The following is a 23,128-nucleotide window of genomic DNA, read 5'->3' as shown; positions in this document are numbered from 1 at the left end:
AACCTCATCATGCAGCGTGGTGCGCTCTCTTACCTTCCTTCCTGCAGCTCCGTTCGGGCCAAAGAATGGAGCTGCCAACGTCACTTCCGGCTTTCGTCTGTTTCACAAAACCCGGAAGTGACCCCGAGACTTGAACAACAATGCTCCCGCCTGTAGAATCACAATGATTTTACGGGCAGAAGCTACTCGGCGTTTTGTATTGCGCCGCAAGGCGGGTCTAGAGCCTGCAAATGAAGCGCCATGTCTGCAATCTCGTGATTGCATTGACGTGGCGCTTCCCATAGTGCACTGCGTCCAGCGACACAGTGCACTTTGTTAAAGGACTTTTTTTTTTCTTAAAGGGGCTGTTTAAATTTTTTTTTTTTTTTTGTGACTACAGGAGGAGGGGGCAGTGCCCGGGCGCTCCCTATGGATGGGTCACCACTGTTTGGTGGGCAGCAGAACAGCAGGTAAAGGTAGGTGTATAAGAAAAGGTATGTTGAGCGTTAAAGGGTTTGTGAACCCATTTGTATATGTCTATGCCAGCCACTCTATTAGAGGCTGGCATAGCACACTGTGTAAAGCATTTTTAAAAAGGAGCACTGTAAATATCGATTTTCAGCTGTCTTCAGGCCGGTCACGTGACTCGCGACCACTTTCCAGCTCCGATGGATTGCTTCTGCGGGTGAGGACGTGATCTCCCTCTGACGTCAGCCAGGGAGATCACGTGGCCACTTGGCTCCACCCACAGAAGCTCTGTCTCATAGCTGTAAAGCAGCCGTGAGTCACGTGACCGCCCTCAAGACAGCTGGAAATCTGTATTTACAGCGCTCCTTTTTAAAAATGCTTTACACAGTGTGCTATGCCAGCCTCTAATAGAGGGGCTGGCAGTGACAATTATAGGGTTTTATTTTTTTTCAATAATAGCGGCGGGGGGGCGGGGCTGAGCGGACACAAACAGAGAGATGACAGGCAGGAAGGAGGGGGTGAGGGGGAGAAAAGAGAGAAGAGAGCAGGCAGCGTCTGGCGCAGGGACGCACTTTGACCATAGTGATCAGGGCTAATATTTTCTATTCAAATTCAAATTCATTCTATTCGAAATTCGCATTTCGGAAGCCATCTTCCTAAATTCGAATTTTGTATAGAATGAATTTGAACAGAAAAGAATTAGAATAGAATAGAAAATAATAGAAAAGAATAGCATAGAAAAACAATAGAACAATAGAACAGAATAGAATAAAATATAATATATATTACATTTTATTCTATTTTGTGCTGTTGCTTTTCTAGTCTAGCCTTTTCTATTATTTTCTATCCTATTCTAATTTTTTCTATTCAAATTCAAATTCATTCTCTGAATTTCAGAGTATGTTATATATATATATATATATATGTGTGTATATATATATATATATATATATATGTATATGTGTATATATATATATATATATATATATATATATATATATATATATATATATATATATCCATCTTCTGAAATTCGAATTTCGTATAGAATGAAGTCGAATTCAAATAGAAAAGATTAGAATAGAAAAGAAAATAATTGAAAAGTATAGAATAGAAAAGCAACAGAACAGAATAGAATAAAATATAATATATATATCTATTGTTTTTTTATTCTATTCTTTTCTATTATTTTCTATTCTATTCTAATCTTTTCTATTTGAATTCGATTTCATTCTATACGAAATTCGAATTTAGGAAAATAGTTATATATAGTTTACTTTTTCGAATTCGGTAGATATTTTTCGAATGCGGTCGATTTTTTTTCAAATTTAATCAAAGTTTTTCGAATTTGATCAAATTTTTTCAAATTCAGTCGATTTTGAATACGAAACTAACGTATTCTACTCTTTTTTTTCTATTCTATTCTTTTCTATTATTTAAGTTTCCATTGTTTTGAATTATTTTCCAATGTATTCTCAAATTCGAAATGAGAAATTCGGAAGACGGTCATACAGTATTCTATTTTATTTTATTACATTCTATTAAATTCTATTCTATTCTTTTGTTTTTATACTATTGCTTTATTATTTTATATTCTATTTTATAGTATTCTTTTTCAGAAAATCGATTTCTATTTTCTTCTAATTCGATTCAAATTTGTTTTCGAATTTGTTTAAATTCGTTACCATTGTAATTCGGTGATCCGGATGCAGGAGATTGTTACTGGCTCTCTATGGAGCCGGTTCACATATCTCCACAGGTCCGGTGCGTTTTGCCAGAAAAACTTGTGCCTTTTTGGTCCGTCTCAGGTCCAAATGCAGCCTCAAATTCGGGCTGAAATCGGACCTGAAACGGTGAACCTGCTGTGCGACGGATGCGGCTCATATGTGAACCGAGCCTAACATGTGTAACCCACATTAATGTATGTGCACGAATACTATTGTTTTTTGATCCATCAATGTGTTGATGGACTGGCCATATATAAGGATGAGCTCCGGTGTGTTTGCAAACCCCACGTGCAGAGCCCACCAGGAAGTCGGCACTGCGCTGCGCTAATCACAGACAGTGAGACATTGTCCCGATGCGCGGCTGCCGAGATTGAGAAATGTCTCACTGCCTGTGATTAGTGCAATGCCGACTTCCTGGCGGGCTCTGCACATGAGGTGTGCGAACACGCCGGAGCTCATCCTTAGCCATATACATGGGGCAAGAATGAGAGGAATCACTCGATTCCCCCATCTATGCTAAACAATGGGGATAGAGGACTCTCCCCTGATGGCTATTGTATTCTGACAGCCACAGAACCCATGGATGTTAGAATAGTTAAACAGTAACTGCATCCGATTTGTTGCCGTCACTGGTTGAAAAATTTCCATCAATTTTGAAATCAAGGTCTGTTGAGCCATGTGGTAACACAAGGTCACCCACATCTCGAACTTTGGTTGATTCAGCAGTAATCGGCTGAAATTATGGTTACCACCTCATCCCTTTAAACCCAAACACATATGAATTACACAGGTTCTGTGGCTGATTAAGGTGGTATTAAGGTGGTAATTAAACTCATTTGGTGCCTTATCTGCATTTAATTAGCCTCAGAACCTGTATAATTCATATGTGTTCGGGTTTACAGGAATGAGGTGGCAACTCTTGCTGAAATTCGAGCTGCGTGTAGCTAGCAAAAGGGCTTTTTATTTATTTTTTTCAATGGATTCTCTTAAAGCAACCAACAAAACACAAGTAAATGCAGATACATAGGTGTGAATCCAGCCTTGGGGTTTACAGCTACGTTAACAATACCTGATGTCTCAACTGTACAGATTCCTCAGCCAACTAGAAGTTCACATCCAGCCATAAATTCACCAGTCAGTGTTAAGCATACATAAAACCATAAACCATCATTGTGTAAATTGGGCTACAGAAATGGCACTTCAGGTTGTAGTTTATAGCCATCGGGTCAATTAGTCTGATGGTTTTACCACCTTGTAGCCACTTATTGGCCTGTAGGCCAAACAACAACATGATCACTAAATATCTAGTGCAGGGTAATTATCAGGCAATAAAATTTTCTGGCCTCAGTGCTATACAGACCGGAGAAGGACTCTCTGGTCTCCCTTCCCCCTTACCATTCTGCCTCTCCAGTCTCTCAGCCTACCATGACACCCAACTTTACAGCTGCATCTTCACAAGTGCTCTTCAGACATTATAATGGTTCCATCTCGTGTTTTCGGCTATATAGATTTTTTTTTCCCTCAGCTCTGTTATTATCATGGCAATACCAGAATTACAGGCTAGAGAAAAACCAAGATTTGCTCCCACAGGGGCCAATTCTTCATGTAGTTTGAGGAGGATTTGGTAAATATGGGCGCTAATCAACTTCCTTCAAATAGGAAATATCAGAGTTATATATGACTGTCTGACAACCAATGTGTTTTATCATTTTTATCAGTTGTCAGTTTCCTGGCTGTGACATGAAAAGTATCTATTGCCTTTCTCTGGGTCTGTATGCACTTTTCTGTTCTCCTGCCGTAAGAGCTTATTCACACAGCCGCTCATGGCCGTACCTTGTCCAGGTCAGCGTATTTCTGCAGCGAGTACGGCCAGGTGTTTACATTCATCTGCGTCTACTCAGCCTGTACAAAACAATGAAAGGCTGAAAGGCTCCACAGCTGTTCACGCATAGCTTCCAACTGTCCCTGATTTCGAGGGACTGTCCCTGATTTGGAGCAATGTCCCTCTGTCCCTCATTCCTCCTCATTTGTCCCTCATTTTGGGCTGATCTATATAGATTTATATAAAATGCACTTTTTATCTATCAAAAGGTGTTTTCCATAGCTAAACCTTTCATCTGATTTCTAAATTGCTGCATTTGTAAATTTCAAAAGCCAATATAAAGGAATGATAGTGGTAAAAAAAAGCACTTGTGTGTTTAATCAATCTTGTTTTTTTGTACAATTCTCCTTTAAGGGGGCGTGGCAAGGGGGTGTGTCTTATGCCTGCATACTTTTGCTGATAGGTGTCCCTCATTCCCATCTCAAAATGTTGGGAGGCATGGTTCACGTGTAATCGCACATGGAGTGATTACCTGTGGTTAGGACAGAAGAGCGACCCTGAATGCAAGCAGTCTGTGTAGAGCGCTGCTCCTCTGTCCCTTGTCTTGAGAGACTGTCTCAACCTGTGATTGATTTGTACAAGCTTCCTGTCCACAAATGAGCATAAAGACCTGGCTGTACCCTCTGCAGAAATACACTGTTCTAAATGGTGCTTTGCCATGAACATGAATGAACCCAAAAATGTATAAAGATGCATGTAGAAATCTTATGCATTACTATGTGGCTAGATCACATCGATGCAGTGCAGATTAGTGCATCTTTAAAAAAATGGGACATGCTGTATATTTGTATTTGTATATGTGGAAAGTGGGCAATTAAAAGAGACCCTGTCATCAATATTAAAAAAGCTGTTAAAAGCACATAAAACTCAAGTACTTTAATCACTTGCTTACTGGGCACTCAAACCCCCCTCCTGCCCAGACCAATTTTCAGCTTTCAGCGCTGTCGCACTTTGAATGACAATTGCGCAGTCATACAACACTGTACCCAAATGAAATTTGTATCATTTATTCACACAAATAGCTTTCTTTTGGTGGTATTTAATCACCACCGGGGTTTTCATTTTTTTCTAAACAAACAAAAAAAGACGGAAAATTTTGAAGAAAAAAAAAAATCATGTTTCATGGTTTGTTATAAAATTTAGCAAACAGTTAATTTTTCTCCTTCATTGATATGCGGTGATGAAGCGGCACTGATGGACACTGATAAGCTGCACTGATTGGCACAGATAAGTCTGTACTGATGGGCACAGATAAGGCAGCACTGATGGTCACTGATAAGATGGCACTGATGGACCCTGATGGGTGGCACTGATGGGCACTGATAAGCTGCACTGATTGGCACAGATAAGGCTGTACTGATGGGCACAGATAAGGCAGCACTGATGGCCACTGATAAGATGGCACTGATGGACCCTGATGGGTGGCACTGATGGGCACTGAAGGGCACTGATAGGTGTTACTGATAGGTACCACTGATAGAAGGCACTGATGGCCACTGATAGGTGGCATTGATAGATGGCACTGATAGGTGGAACTGATGGGCACTGGTAGGTGACACTGATGGGCACTGGTAGGTGACACTGATGGCCAGCATTGTTGATGAGGCACTGATTGGTGACCTTGATTGGTGGCACTGTGGGCACTGATAGGTGGCACTGTGGGCACTGGTAGGTGGCGCTGGTGGGCACTGGTAGGCGGCACTGTTGTGCACTGGTAGGTGGCACTGGCAGGTGGAACAGGTGGTGCCACCTGTGGTGGCACTTGATCAGGACCGATGTCCCTCTGACAGCCGCCGGTGACTGGCTATTTTTTAGCGTGAGCACCCCCGCCACAAATACAGCTTCTGGTATTCCTTTCTCCCTCCAAAATCATCCCCACAGCACAAATATCCCCCCATCTCTCCTTCTTCTTCTTCCAATATCTGCCTTCTTACACAAATTATCTTACCCCCCCCCAATCCCCCCTCTGAGCACAAATCCTTGCCCCCTTCCAGTATAAATCGCCTCCAAACCCCTCTTCTTACACAAATCCTCTTATCCCCTTCCCCCAAACCCTCCTCAGCACAAATCTATTATTTAACCCCTCCCCACCTAATTCCCCCTACAAGCACAATCCCCCCTAACCCCCCAATAAAAGTGCACTAACCTCCAAATGTTCCCATAAGGCACAAAAATCCTCCGTTCCTCACAATTCCTCAATTCCTCAATGCCGGGAGATCTCCTTCCCAGGATCCTCCTCCTGCCCTGTCAGAACACACGTCAGAGCTAAGGAGGAACCTATGGGAAACTTCCCTCAGTGCTCTAACACTATTGCTGCCATGAACATGCAGCCAGCTGGGAGAGATACCGGCTGCTATAGTGTCAGCAATCACTGCATCACGTGTGTTGTACCCCATACACCGTGCAGAAGCTGCTGGGCAAAAGCAACCAGTGCCCATACTAGCGCGCCCCCTCCGGACAAGTCCCTGGAACCAAATGCTGCAATTTGTTCCGGCACTTGGCTTCACACCGGGACTCAGCCTTGATTCGCCGCGACTCAAATCCTGGGATGGTCCCAGCAAATCCGGGACAGTTGTGAGGTATGCCTATAGGTAAAAATTATGCATCGGAGATTACTTCCACTTTAAAGATAAATTTTAGGTATGAATTTTATTACATAGTGACATTGGTTCAGCTTGGCAAATCAATGTGGAAGATGGAAATAAATGTAATAGTCACCTCAACTACAATGATGGCAGCATTCTTCACAGTCCTATGCCAAGCAGCTGACCTTCTGCATGGTAACCGTGAATGCTCATTTACAAAACACCTTGTATTTTTTTTTGCCGGCACTCACATCTTTGCCAGTCTTCAAGGTTTGCCCTCTCCAGTCATTTGAACAGCTATGCCATGATAATATCACACCCGTGCATGCACATGGGAAACATCATAGTGACACAGAGCACTACTGCGCATGCACAGTGACATCATTGGCTACAGCCACTGTGAATATCTCCTAAATGGCATAAGTTTAAAAGATAATCACCATACCTGTAGGCAGGGCTATTTTATTTGCGGGGGAATGCAGCACCTCAAGCATTGAATGTGTGTAATGCCAAGGGGTGGTGGGGTATGCTGGAGGGTCTATTGTTGCTGGCTGCTGGGGGATCTATCATCACAGGGGATGTATTGTTGCTGCGGAGGTTTACTGTTCCACTGTTCATGCTGGGGGGTCTGTTTTTGCTGGGGAGATCTTTTGTTTCTGGAGAGATTTACTGCTGAGGGAGGGGTCTATTGTTGTTGGTGTAATCTATTATTGCTGGGGGGGGGTCTATTGCTTCTGTGTGTAGGGGACTTATTTTTTAACTGCTTTCTTGTTAACATTAACAAATTCCATATCCTGCACTCTCTAGGTTGGTAGATGTGAGAATAGGATTTTTTATGTAGGATAGGTAAATTGTCAGGCTTGGTGACTCACAGGCAGCATCACTGAGACCTCTCACTTTTTTCCAGAACATGCTGGAATTTTCTGGAAAGCAAGAGGAGAGGAGAGGTGGAGCTGCTTGGAGTATTCTGAGGAACCCTGACCAATCCCCAACCTGGATTGGCAGGGGCAGGCCTCCTTAAATACTCAGGGTCAGCCCAGCTTAGGAGGAGTTGTTCAGGGATGAAGCTGGAGATGAATTGCTAGGCTGTCATGGCCCAGAGGGAGCTCCCCAGTCTAGGGGGGGTGACCTTGGGTCTGGGGCTTGGGTGCAGATAGGACCCTTCTCAAGACACATGGAGGTGTCCTGGACAGGTGGCATAGGAGCAAGGAGAGGACAGCAGGAGGGCACTGTCAGGCAAAGTCTCCAGTGAGGAACAACAGGTCGCAGCCAAGAGGGCTGGTGAGTGACACACAGTCGGGAAGGACTGGGGAGGCATGCCTGAGAGGAATGGAAGATTGCAGTCTGGGATGGGTGCAGATCCAGTGGAGTGGACTGTGGTGGCACAGGCAGTGGTGAGAGGCAGCTGCAGCCAGGAGGGCTGGCAGGACCTGAAGAGGTGATACTGGGAGCAGTAGCCACGTGGACTGCTAGCTTAAGGACTACCTATATTTTTGCTACACTTTAGGGGCCCGAGGTTCCTGCCTGCAAATGGCATTAGATTTGGGACTGACTGAGTCAGTGTCAGGCCTGCATATCAGTGCTAGCTGGTCCTGGAGAGTGATTTCAAGAGTCAAGTAAAGTCCTGGAGAGTGAGATCAAGAGTCAAGTTTGTGCTGGAGGAAGTTGTATATACAGGAGGTGTATATAGTTCCTCAGTGCCTAACATTTTTCTGCAAACAACTGGGCATCTCATAACTACCCTATCCCCATCCAAGTTTATCCCCTCAATAAAAATACAAAAACAAAGTTCATGGACTGTTTTCTATCTGAGAGTGACTGAGGAAGCGTGCCTGGCTGGGCAGGGTGACAGACAGACTACAACTACTAGCAGCCCCTGGGGGGGGGACCACTACACAAATTATATAGCACCACAAAATGATACTTGGTTCTGTATTCCTTAAAAAGGGCAGTGCTTGGAGGTCAGTAAGGGGCGAACACAAGGAGTGGGGGGAGGGGAAGGGGGGAAGGGAGTACTTGTACCTATTCTCTGAGAAAAAAAGCCCTGCCTATAGGTACAAATTGTAAATCAGAATTTACTGCCTCTTTAATAAAAAAACTAATAATGGATGTTAAAATATTGTTTTAGACACTCTGTTTATCATTTAATATGCTAGCTAGTTTCTCATGCATCATAATCCAGGAAATTTGGGTTTTGGTTAAAAATAAATAAACAGATGGGGCTTTCCACGCCCTTGCTATTGTGATTTTGACCATTAAAAGTATGTGGCACCCTGGGGATTAGTCAGGGAGCTCCTCATCAAATTCCTTGTCAGAAGTAGCTACTGTAGTTAATTATTAGAGATCCATTGACTTCTCCCTAAGTTTGGCCTGGTTGTACTTTCCTCTTCTACCAGGCACTTGGGGTATCTCAGCCAATGGGCAGGGGTTTTCTTGAATCCCTTGGCCTGCTGGGAGAGCCTATATAATCGGGTGGAATCAGGTGATCTATGTTCTGTGCCACCCGGACTGCCGTCTGGGTGGATTGGGCCAGGCTGTGTGAGGGCCTATTCAGAAGTAAGAGGGCAGCGCAGGGTTGGGACTGCGGCTTGCAGTCCAACCAAAAGTGACGGTTCTGCCGGCCGGAGAACCTGTCACGGTCGAGGTAGAAAGGAAGCTGTCGCCACTAAGGGACCGACCACCTTTACCAGGGACCACAGTGAGTAACTGAAGCAAGTACCGGATCAGTATTCTCACTGAACGGGCACAGCGAAGAATCAGGAAACTTCAGGCGGTGACCAAGTCAAGGACCCAACCAGCAGAGGTGACGCTTGCAGAGCAGCCTTGTGTGTCAAGCTAGGGACCGAGCCGGTCATCAGGGGTGAAGCTTGTAGGTATCTGAAGTGCCAAGCTAGGGACCCAGTAGAGAAATGTGGGTGACGCTTGAGGGCGATACCACAGCAAAGTCCTTGAGGAGCTCACAGGATTCAGAGTCAGTGAATCAGAGGGTCTAGTGAGAGACTGGGAGCTCAAAGGGCTGAAGAACTACAAGGAGAAGTTCTAGTACAGCTGAGAGAACTGTTACTTTGAGTTAGTAACTGTTTAAGTGCTGTTACCATAGGAGACAGCAATCCTGCACGTGCAGAAGTGGCACCTTGCGGGGGCCTTTCACTGTATGGCTGTCCTCCTGTTGAAGTCTCTGAGTCTGCCATTAGAAATTGCAACTACTTAAGGGTGTCCTGGCCCTAACCCTCTTTCCCTTGCAAAATATAAAAAGAACTGTCGAAGAAATAAAACCTCTTTTACATCCAAGAAGTGTCTGGCACCCAATGACTTTTACCACCTTTGCACTCACTATGCCTCACAACCCACCACATATTGAGGGATGTCAGCTATCTTTGGTCTTGAAGGCTCTCATTAGACTGGAAGAGGTCAGAGATTCTGCTACAAGTATATAGATAATTAATGTTTGAGAGTGTCTGATACACCCAACTTTTTTATAGCAGGCAGAGCACCTAATGATGCCAGTCACAATATTTTATTCTGAAGGATTACATAATTGCATTGATTGGTGGTTTTATTTTTAGCATTATTCAGAATGTTAGTGAACCTTCAGAAAATCTTCCAATGTGTTGCAAAATCTCTAGTTGTTCAGAGTTTGCCCCCATTCCTCTCGTGGACTGTCCTCCTCTTGCCAACCTTGGATGAGTAGCTGGTACTAACCAGGTATCACAAACTACAATCGGTAAAGTTGTATGACTCTCACAAATAGCACAATGTATGCTCAACAAGATATCTTTTAGCCAGGATTGAGACATCAAGAGGAGGTGTACCGTTGTGTTGCAGTTGGCTGAAAAACATCTCTATTACCCAGAAAAAGTAATTTAGAAATACATTGGCCTTATAAGGTCCAACCCCATGAATGGAAGTGCCTTTAATCTCAATGAGGCAAAGTAAGTTGATTATTCAGCAGCTTTTGTTTGTTAAGCAGAATTTTTTTTTCCTTTCCAGCAGGAACTGTGACGAAGGTGTGTCCGACCTGCTGAATAGAGGCCCTGTGACCAATGCATCGATTTGTTCTGCTGGGTTGAAGAGAAGAAGACAGGCCAGTGTTGAGCACAGCAGCAGGGGGTGGGTGTAGAGGGGGGCTGCCTAAATTAGACTCATCAGTAAAGGGACTCTGCCTATTGTATGACGGGTTATAAAGCTGTCACTACTCCGAGCAATTTGAATTCTCTCCCAGGGCAGGCCTGGCACTTAGAGTACAACACAGACCTAGTAAAGGCTTTGTTTTCCTGAGAAACCATTGGCACCTTCCATTTATAAAGCCATCTCAGAGGATGACATAGGAGAAATTACACTGCTTCACACGGGAAGCCTCTCACAGCCGACAACATAACATTGATGTGTCACCAAGAACTTGAGAACTCCAGTTTCCACCAAAAACAATTAATATTTTAGCTGTCATTCTCGAGCTGAGGTTAGGGCTTTTCCCACAAGAGCCATAGACGGTGCAAATTAATAAACATATATGCTTATCCAAATTTACATTATGAAGGCCATATGGACTTATGAGTCCTTGTTGGAGCCCCTGTGTCACCAGGATCCATTGCAACAGATGCAGCATGCGCAGCAGAATGGTCTGTTTCCAAGATTTTTCCAATGTGTTGGAAACCTCCATATGCAGTAATTAATGTTTTAATACTTGAAAGCATGCTTCTCCTAATTCACCCCCCACATAGTGTGATCATTACAAATATTGCACAGATCTGTTTCCTCGTAGGTCTGGGCCTCCCATAAAAACACTTTTTTTACATATTACATTTTTTGGTTAGTTTACAATTTTATTTATTTATTTCCCTTTTTTTCTTCCTTTCTTTATTTGTTTCTTTTCTTCGTTATGTCACCCCCATGTTTTGGTACTTGAAAAGCTTAGCTCTTGGAGCCTCTGTAATCTTTTCTTACTTTCTTTCTTCCTTCCTCATCATTCCTTCCTTCTTTCTTTTTCATCCTTTCTTCATTTTGTCCTTCTTTTCCCCCTTTCATATTTCCTTCCTAAAGTCCTTCTTTTTCTTTCTTTCTTTCTTTCTTTCTTTCTTTCTTTCTTTCTTTCTTTCTTTCTTTCCTTCCGTTTCAACTTTCCTACCTTCTTTTTTCCAATCTCATTCTTCCTTGTTTCTTTCCTTTCCTTTCTTGTTTTAATTTGTTTTTCCTTCTTCTCTCCTTTCCTTTTTTCCTTCCTTCCTTTTTTTTATCTACCCTTCCCTTCTCCCTTCTCCCTTTTATCTTTTAATTTTTCCTTCTTTCCTTTCTTTCTTTTTTTTCACTTCCTTCCTTCCTTCCTTCCTTCCTTCCTTCCTTCCTTCCTTCCTTCCTTCCTTCCTTCCTTCCTTCCTTCCTTCCTTCCTTCCTTTTTATATATCCTTCCTTCCTCCCTTCCCTCTTTTACCTTTTCATTTTTCCTTCCTTCCTTCCTTCCTTCCTTCCTTCCTTCCTTCCTTCCTTCCTTCCTTCCTTCCTTCTTTCCCTCCTTCCTTCCTTCCTTCCTTCCTTCCTTCCTTCCTTCCTTCCTTCCCTCCTTCCTTCCTTCCTTCCTTCCTTCCTTCCTTCCTTCCTCCCTTCCTTTTTTTTTCCATTTCCTTCCTTCCTTCCTTCCTTCCTTCCTTCCTTCCTTCCTTCCTTCCTTCCTTCCTTCCTTCCTTCTTTTTCCTCCTTCTTTCCTAACATCCTTCTTTTTCATCCTTCCTTACATATTATATTTTTTTGAATTGCTAATTAAATATATAACTTGTCCTTCCTGGATGTAAAAAGAAAATCTTTTTTGTAAAAAAAAAAAAAAATATGGTGTTGTACCTTTGAAATTTCAAGACAACTATTGTACTAACTCACTCCACATTTGCCTAATGAATATTAATAAAAATAAGGCCTCAGGAATTCATTTTCCACAAGGTTTTTAATTGGGCTCAATGCAAAACCAGAGGTGGGGAGCTACACAAAAAAAGTTTTTCACAAGACGGCCCGCCTGTCCTGATGGCCTACAGCTTGGCCGCACAGAATCACAAAATATTGATTTACACCTACCGAGAGGAAAGGTTTTTTCACATCTCTTCACGAAATTGGTTTTGAATAGAAAAGCGGAGATGTTTATAGACGATACAAGAAGTCTTTTGGATTGAGATATCTCGTCCTGCAATTGCAGTCATTACATTTCATACTCTATTCCAGAACGCTGTGTGATAATAATCGTCCCTTTTGTGAGATCTTTGCATATTAGCAAGAGCCCAGCAGTGTGTTTGAGGTGTTGACAAAGACTAGGAGAGTGAGTTTTATTGAATGGCTCATTGTGGAGTGAATGCAAATTTCCACAGCTAGTGAGGCAAACAAGGATTAGAAGCAAAGGGGTTTCAAAGTGGCAGAGGCCATCTGCCTGGGCCTGAGAAAGGATCCTGCTCGTTTCCAATGTATGTTAATTAGCACTGTGATTGGCTCAGCTGTCACCTCTCTATGCAGCAAATTCACACAACATGAGTTTTCTTTATTGCCATCAATACAACCTTGACATTCCGTCTTCGCCACTTTAGTAAGTGCGTGCTCCAGCTCTTTAAGTGACATATTTGGGATTTTTTTTTTTTTTTTCATTTACAGTTTTTCATTTCTATACTTCCCAGGCACAGTTGTGAGAATTTCATTAAAGTTTAAATTTGAACAAAAAATTTAACTATAATGTAAAAGAAAGAATACAACTGGTATCATCAATTATTACTGCAAAATATTGTTGTCTATACTTTTAAAGCAGATGTAAATTTTAACTGGACTTAATTTAATTTGCTTGCGTTGTAAACAATTACCATGGCTATTTTTTTTTAGAATATGTTTTCACTTTTTCTAATCTCAGATCTTTTCCATCCTTTTTCAGCCATTTCCCATCTACGTGCACTTGGTCCAGTGCTGGCTACACATCATTGCTTTGGATCAGCTTTCTGACAATGGCATATGTGGCAGGGGCCTGTGTGATGGGATCAACAAGTATTATCTATGTATTTTATTTATTGCAGGTACCTATAGAGCACAGTGAATTTACATGTTTATAAGTATATTGCACATTCACATCAGTTCCTGCCCTCAAGGAGCTTGGAATCTAAGGCTGGCCATACATTCCCTGTTTCCCCGAAAATAAGACCTAGCGTGATTGTCGGTGATGGCTGCCCTACCCTCCAAATAAGTCCTTGTAGGTGTATTTTCAGAGTAGGGCTTATTTTCGCTGAAACAGGGGTAGGGCTTATTTGGGGGGTAGGGCTTATATTGCAGCCATCACGACAATCACGCTAGGTCTTATTTTCGGGGAAACAGGGTTATACAATTTTCCTGTACAACATTCTTTTAAATTTACCAAAACAATATAATTTTAGATCGAACCTAAACACTTTCAATTTGTATGCAATCTGGAGGGCCCTTATACTACATAGTTGAAGATAAATCTAAAGGAAATTGAATAACAAAATTGTATAATTTATGGCCAGCTTTAGGTCCCTAACTTAGATTCATACACATGCTAGGGACAGTTTAGACAGGAGCCAGTTAACCTACCAGCATGTCTTTGAAGTGTGGGAGGAAACCAGAGTACCCGGAGGAAACCCACACAGGCACAGGGAGAACATGCAAACTCCAAGCAGGTAGTGCTGTGGTTGGGATTTGAACTGACGAACCTAGTGCTGCTAGGTGGATATGCTAACAAATTGAAAGTACAGATCCAATATGATTGAACTCAACTTTTAAAACAAAATGAACATGTTAAAGCTTTTTGAAATTTTACCAACGAGATTAAGATCTACAGTGCCTTGGAAAAGTATTCATACTCCTTCAAATGTTTGTATTTTGTCATGTTACAACCAAAAACGTAAATGTATTTTATTGGGATTTTATGTGATAGACCAACACAAAGTGGCACATAATTGTGAAGTGGAAGGAAAATGATAAATGGTTTTCAACATTTTTTACAAATAAAAGTGTGTTGTGCATTTGTTTTCAGCCCCCTTTACTCTGATACCCCTAACGAAAATCTAGTGGAACCAATTGCCTTCAGAAGTCACCTAATTAGTAAATAGAGTCCACCTGTGTGTAATTTATTCTCAGTATAAATACAGCTGTTCTGTGAAGCCCTCAGAGGTTTGTCAGAAAACCTGAGTGAACAAACAGCATCATGAAGGCCAAGGAACACACCAGACAGGTCAGGGATAAAGTTGTGGAGAGGTTTAAAGCAGGGTTAGGTTATAAAAAAATATCCCCAGCTTTGAACATCTCACGGAGCACTGTTCAATCCATCATCTGAAAATGGAAAGAGTATGGTACAACTGCAAACCTACCATAAGACATGGCCGTCCACCTAAACTGACAGGCCAGGCAAGGAGAGCATTAATCAGCCAAGAGGCCCATGGTAACTCTGGAGGAGCTGCAGAGATCCACAGCTCAGGTTGGAGAATCTGTCCACAGGACAACTATTAGTCGTGCACTCCACAAATCTGGCCTTAATGGAGGACTGGCAAGAAGAAAGCCATTGTTGAAAAAAAGCCATAAGAAGTCCCGTTTGCAGTTTGTGAGAAGCTATGTGGGGGACACAGCAAACATGTGGAAGAAGGTGCTCTGGTCAGATGAGACCAAAATTGAACTTTTTGGCCTAAAAGCAAAACGTGTGGCAGAAAACTAACACTGCACATCACTCTGAATACATCATCCCCACTGTGAAACATGGTGGTGGCAGCATCATGTTATGGGGATGCTTTTCCTCAGCAGGGACAGGGAAGCTGGTCAGATTGATGGTTGGATGGATGGAGCCAAATACAGGGCAACCCTAGAAGAAAACCTGATAGAGTCTGCAAAAGACTTGAGACTGGGGCGGAGGTTCACCTTCCAGCAGGACAACGACCTTAAACATACAGCCAGAGCTACAATGGAATGGTTTAAGCATATTCATGTGTTAGAATGGCCCAGTCAAATTTCAGACCTAAGTCCAATTGAGAATCTGTGGCAAGACTTGAAAATTGCCGTTGACAGACGCTCCCCATCCAATCTGACAGATCTTGTGCTATTTTACAAAGAAGAATGGGCAGAAATGTCACTCTCTAGATGTGCAAAGCTGGTAGAGACATCCCAAAAAAGACTTGCAGCTGTAATTGCAGTGAAAGGTGGTTGTACAAAGTATTGACTCAGGGGGGCTGAATATAAATGCACACCACACTTGTCACATATTTATATGTAAAAAATTTTGAAAACCATTTATCATTTTCCTTCGACTTCACAATTATGTGCCACTTTGTGTTGATCTGTCAAATAAAATCCCAATAAAATACATTTACGTTTTTGGTTGTAACATGAAAAAATGTGGAAAATTTCAACGGGTATGAATACTTTTTCAAGGCACTGTACTTTAAAGTGACACTAAACTCTGGTTTAAAATGAAAAGATTCTATTCAAGTATTTATTTTTTTATATAAAATAAAATGTTATTACACTCAGCCTAAATCTCCAAATGTATTTTCTTTTTGGTGCTGTGATCTGACTTCCTATTAGAGGGTGGCTAAATTTGATCTCCATGGTCCCACTGTATGTAGGGACATAACCACTCTCTCTTGCTTGCTCTCAAGATGAACTAGGAACTATGTACTATTGTACCCAGTCCATCTCAGGAGTAAACAAGAGAGAGTGGCTATGTACCTACATACAGTGGGATCCTGGAAAATGAATATAGTCACGCTCTAACAGGAAGTCAGATAACAGCAGAAAAAAAACAAAGGGACTTGTAGGAGGCTGAGAGCATGTAAGGTATATTTTTAAAATAAGAATACATAGTTGAGTAGAACTTTTTTAAAACAGAGTTTAGTGTCACTTTAAATTTTCCTTGTCAAAAGAAATTTATTGAGTATACAATGTTATAAAGATACATAAAGTAAGTTTACAAGGATCTATAAAGTAAGCTTATTGTTTTACAGTAGGGTTTATATAGGTAAATATCATGAAATTTCAAATATTAAACATTGGGTTCACGTAAACCTAAATTAAAGATATATATCATTTCCTTAGTTACTTTTGTAGGTATTTAAATTATTTATACCTACTATACATATTGTTTACAAGTAGAGTGTATGTAGGTCAAATAAATTCTGATAATGAGCTTTAATCTTAAGGTGGAGAAAAGGAAAGAGAAAGAAGAAAAAGGGTTGAAAGGTAGAGGTATGGTCCACAAGGTTGTCCCGCTCGTCAGTTTATTATTCTTTTTAGTTCTCTTTGAAGCCTTAGAATGGGTGTCTCTGTAAGTCATTTAATCTGTTACCATGGCAACAGGACAGAGTCATTGAAGTTTGACAGGAACTGTTGTTTTATCCAAGGATGCCAAAGTTTTTCAAATTTTGGAATTTGATTTTGATCGATGGCTACCATCTTAGCATGGGACATTGTATTATTCATTCTGTGAATTGTTTCTGCTAGTACCAACGTAGGAGAGTCACTTTAAATTTTAACTGATTTTGTTTCTTTCTTTGAAAAATGAGATTATTTTACACATGGTTGCTAGACATGTGCACACTGAAATATTTCATTTCGGAATATCGTTTTCGTCCAAAAAATAAATTTATTTAGTTACTACCGAAATTCGTTTTTATTTATTTTGTTTCGTTAAAAAAATGCATTCATCCGAAAATCCGATATATTAAGGTCGAATCTGTCATTGAAGGCTTATGGTGTCTGTCGAATGTTCTAATAAGATTCGACGGAGCAGCTAAACTGTACGACGCCGCAATAGTACATTTCCGGTCGAATGTTCCGCCTACAAGCTATAGTAGAAATCTAATGTTGTATGACACTAGTAATAATCATATTTATTAATTATTATTACTAGTCAACCAACATTAGTATTCTTCTATAGCCTATGGGCGGAGCATTGGACCATAAATGTACACTCACGGTGACTGCTTGGTCGAATCTTTATGTTGAATCTTTTCTTTCTATGTCAAATAATCTTGGACTAATAGAGTTAGGTTAGGCACATTCGACCTTTTTTACTATTGTCTCTATAATGTCGAATCTTTTCTCTCTATGTAGAATAATCTTGAACTAATAGAGCTAAGGTTAGGCACATTCGACCACAGGTTCGATGGACACAGATCGCTATTGTCAGCGCCATGTTGAATCTCCTATCTATATTGCACTGTTGTCGCAACGAAAATAAAGCATTTGTTTATGTGGGATCTTTCGGTTTTTGGATTCTGCACGTTAGTTTTCGTTTGTTAAAATGATAATGAAAATGCCTGAAATTCGGACGAAAATGCATTCAGACGACAACGAATGCACATGTCTAATGGTTACTAGTGTTCTCAAATTGATTAGTGATGTGTTAGAAACAAGAAGAAATTCTGGAAGAAGAATTCCAATGCTGACACTGGAGGTTCTACAATAATACATTGTTTCTCGACTGGAAGACAAGGAGGGTCCTAGGTAGGTGCCTGAAAAAAAAACTTGTAAGACTGCATGAAAACACACAACTGCTATTGACCCAACTGTAGAGTAGTTCTGAAAAGCCAGAAAGGGCTAGTTTTTTTATCATTCTAAGAACCTAATAGACCTAGTAGATGAAGCTACCGTGTGATATCACACATTATTATCAGATGAAAGCGACATTTTGGGCATTTGCTTGCTTTTAACCGGCCCTTGGAATGCTATTTTATTCACTCACAACAATGAAGGGCACAATTCCTCTCAATGACACCAACGATGAGGCACAGTTCCTCCTTCCAGTGACACCAACAATGGGACCCAATGGCACCAATGATGGGGCACAATTTCTCCCAATGTCACCAACAAAAGGGCCCAATGACACCAATTGTGGGACACAATTCTTCCCACTGACACTAATGGTGGGAGATTGTTTATTCCCACTGACGCTGGGATGTTTTGTACTCCAGATGGCCCCCCTAAAGTCTGAAGGACAGTAAACCAGCCTTTTGTTTAGAAAGTTTGGAGACCCCTACCATAGAAGATTACAGGGAACTCAGAATATGTTAAGTAGCCATGCCCCATAGGGGTTGCTGAATGTTGTGGTTCACCTGACACCCTGCCCAGTCAGACATCCATCTCTCAATCACTCAGAGACATAGAACAGTCCACAAGATTTGTTTTTTGTTTTTTTATTGAGAGGATTAAATTGGATGGGTAAGGGAAATTATGGGATGCCCAGAAGATTGGTGACAGTACCATGCTGTAGGGATGCTTTTCTTCAGCAGGGACAGGGAAGCTGGTCAGAGTTGATGGGAATATGAATGGAACCAAATACAGGGCAATCTTAGAAGAAAACCTGTTAGAGTCTGCAAAAGACTTGAGACTGGGGCGGAGGTTCACCTTCCAGCAGGACAACGACCCCAAACCTACACCCAGAGCTACAATGGAATGGTTTAGATCAAAGCATATTCAGGTGTTATGCCGCGTACACACGGTCGGACTTTTCAGCTACAAAAGTCCGACAGCCTTTCGACAGACTTTCAACGGACTTTTGGCGGACTTTCAACAGACTTTCTAACGACCGGACTTGCCTACACACGATCACACAAAAGTCAGACGGATTCGTACGTGATGACGCACACCGGACTAAAATAAGGAAGTTGATAGCCAGTAGCCAATAGCTGCCCTAGCGTTGGTTTTTGTCCGTCGGACTAGCATACAGACGAGCGGATTTCTGGGTCTGGCGGAGTTACGACGTAAAGATTTGAAGCATGTTCCAAATCTAAAGTCCATCAGTTTTTTTGCTGGAAAAGTCCGCTAAAAGTCCGGGGAAGCCCACACACTTGGTCCGTCGGCGTCCGTCGGACTTTTGTAGCTGAAAAGTCCGACCGTGCGTACACGGCATTAGAATGGCCCAGGCAAAGTCCAGACCTAACTCCAATTGAGTATCTGTGACAAGACTTGAAAATTGCTGTTCACAGACGCTCTCCATCCAATCTGACAGAACTTGAGCTATTTTGCAAAGAAGAATGGGCACAAATGCCACTCTCTCTAGATGTGCAAAGCTGGTAGAGACATTACCAAAAAGACTTGCAGCTGTAATTGCAGAGAAAGGTGGTTCTACAAAATATTGACTCAGGGGGGCTGAATACAAATGCACCCCACACTTTTCACATATTTATTTGTAAAAAAAATGAAAACCATCTATCATTTTCCTTCCACTTCACAATTATGTGCCACTTTGTGTTGGCCTATCACATAAAATCCCAATAAAGTATATTTACGTTTTTGGTTGTAACATGACAAAATGTGGAAAATTTCAAGGGTGTGAATACTTTTTCAAGGCACTGTATTGCAGCTTACCAGTAATAGATGGGGTGGCTGCATTTGTTTTCTTTTTTCAGTTTATGTGTTTTATTTTATTCACCTGAGGATCCTGCGAATAGCGTGCTTCTTGTCCTATGGTTATTGCGCTTACTACTCCACTGTATCTCGGGAAGCAACTGTGGACTACAAAAATATCCCTCTCTCTCCGTCTCCAATAAATGGGGATGCAGGGAAAATTGTAGTTTGCAGAAGAAAACTTGAAAGGAAAACGAGGGTTGTTTGTGTTTTCAGATAAATTCATAGGAAGTGAGACAGACACTGCATTTCTGTACTTGCTGAAAAAGTTCTTAGTTTGAAAAAAAAAAAAACAATGCGGCCACCACATCTAAAAACTGATAAGCTGAAATATATTACATTTTTGTTTTTGTGTTTAGATATTAAACAGCCTATTAAACTGCTTAATTACAATTATGTAGTATACTTGTACTCTGAACACTTTATCCCTAATACTTTGGGGAAAATATTTTGGACTGTTCTGATGATATTAAAATAACATCTCGATTAATTAGTGGAAAATGTATGTTTTTTCTAGTTTTCCCTCCCTTTTCCCTGAAATAAAAAATAAAAGTCTTCTGCCAAATTAACAGTCTATGGGGGGAAAAAAATTATAATACGTTAATATATACTCTAAAAAGTGAAACATTATCTAGCACACGAGAACAAACAAACAAAAACGAAATTGTCCTTTATTAGCTGAAAAACGAAATGTTCCATCTTTTTTGACATGTCATCCAATGTCACTTAATCGAATAGCATTCGACCATTGATCACAATTGGTCATTTCATGGTTGGTGCTGATGGTCACATGGGGCATATTAAGTTCAGTTCTTAGACGGTCAACAATGGAAAGCTTCAGTGACCTGTACACAATTGTCTCAGTCCTCACAAAAACACCAGACTTGACAGACCAGGGATTAGACAATAGATTAGCTATCACATATAAAGAAAGAGACTTTACATGTGAATAGATTATTGATTGGCTGTCCCACAACAAGACTCACCAGCAGGGCATTGGCTGTAAAAGGGAAACTTATGAAAAATGTTCCCATTAACAAGACGCAGATTTGGAAACCCTTCAGTGACAATGGATTAACTTGTAACCCTCAACAGATTAATATTACCAGCATGCCATCGTCAATGTTTGCAATCAACATGGTGCTAATATACCAACAGTATCAATGTAATGAAATAAGAACTTTTTAACGGGACACCATTGTGATGCAAGATTGCCAGTTGAGAAAGATTTTGTACAAGAACACATAGGCAGGTTTATAGGATGCACATACTTCGAGCAACTAATTCAACATGTTGAGCTACACCAATCCAGAATTAGTATACAGCGGAGTCTGGGGATAATAGGTTCCATTAGTGCTTGCTCACATGAGTATATGAGGGTGTACCTCCCCCTCTAATGATGTTGATGGCCCATGAGGACCTTTGCTCCCTTAAGTAGACTTGAATTTTACAGGTTGGGCGAGTCCTAGCATGGCTGTGCTTTTCTTGCTTAGGGAGCTATTCAGGGAGCGCTGTCATCCTAGTACCAGAAGTACCAGAAGTCTTCAAATTGTAAAGATTACCAGACAAAAGTTTTAGGTAAGAGGAGCAAACAATGACAACACTGCAACAAGTTGAAGGCATGCCAATATTTCATTTAGAGTCAGCTACACCATGGATGTCCAACCTGCGGCCCTCCAGCTGTTGTGGAACTAAAAGTCCCCTCATACTTCTGCCTTTGGGAGTCATGCTTGCAACTGTCAGCCTTGTAATGCCTCATGGGACTTTCCTTGCAATACCTTATGGGTCATGTAGTTCCACAACAGCTGGAGGGCCACAGGTTGGACAGCCATGAGCTACACTTTAAATCAAAACTAAAACACACCTTAGACCAGCCGCGGGGAACAGTTGTCTTATCGAGAGCAATGAGACATCTGTCGTCCACTAGTCCAGGGGTGCTTAAATTAGGGCCAATTAAGTGATTTGGTAACTGGTTGCAGGCCACTATGAACTTTGAGGTTTTACCACCCCCCCAGACCGCAAATGTCAATGAGCCCTTACTGTCCTGAGCCCCCCATAAGGCAACTTTCACACTAATGCGCTGGTCAGTGGTATGTTGGTCAGTGGTATCTTGGTAATATGGATGGAACAGGCTGAAATTTACAATAAAATTTCACAATGATCCCCATATACTGCACAAGTGTTCCATGACAGCAGCCCAAACCAGACGTATGTCACTGAGGGACACAATGGTTGCTGTATGGATCTGCTCTGGTTACTACATTCAATCTTTCAATCAAGGTAGTGATTATGATGTCCAGTGCAACATTTCCTGTAACCTGGAGTATTTCTGCTTACTGAATTGTTTCAAGTTTGCCCTCCAAATTTCTACCCTTTAGATCAGGGGTTTCCAAACTGCAACCCGTGGGTCAGATGCGGTCCTTTGTTTGCTTTTATCTGGCCCTTTGGGCGCTATTTCTCCCACTGATATGAGACCCTATTCTGCCCACTGTCACCAACAATGGGGTATAATTCCTGCCACTGACATTAACAATAAGGCACTCTTTCTCCCGCAATACCAATGATGGGACACTTTTTACTCCCACTGATGACAGAAAAAAAGTGACAGAAGAACATTTTAAATACAAAGGGGGTTATTTACTAAAGGCAAATCCACTTTGCACTACAAGAAGTAAAGCCGCTGTAGATCCGAGGGGGACATGCAAGGAAAATAAAAAACAGCATTTTAGCTTGCACATGATTGGATGATAAAATCAGCAGAGCTTCCCTCATTTCAGATCTACCCCTTCCATTTAGAGCGACTGCACTTCCAAGTGCACTGAAAGTAGTGCAAAGTGGATTTGCCTTTAGTAAATAACCCCCTTTGTATTTAAAATGTTCTTCTGTCACTTTTTTTCTGTCATCAGTGGGAGTAAAAAGTGTCCCATCATTGGTATTGCGGGAGAAAGAGTGCCTTATTGTTAATGTCAGTGGCAGGAATTATACCCCATTGTTGGTGACAGTGGGCAGAATAGGGTCTCATATCAGTGGGATCCGTTCAATATGCCATGCTGTTTCTGGCTACCCTTTGGGTGGTCCACCAAGGGAAAACACACTTCTTTCAATCTCCTACGGGTGCC

Source organism: Aquarana catesbeiana, linkage group LG01 (assembly GCF_042186555.1).
Source record: "Aquarana catesbeiana isolate 2022-GZ linkage group LG01, ASM4218655v1, whole genome shotgun sequence".
Classification (NCBI taxonomy): domain Eukaryota; kingdom Metazoa; phylum Chordata; class Amphibia; order Anura; family Ranidae; genus Aquarana; species Aquarana catesbeiana.
Note: the sequence above shows the minus strand (reverse complement) of the source record.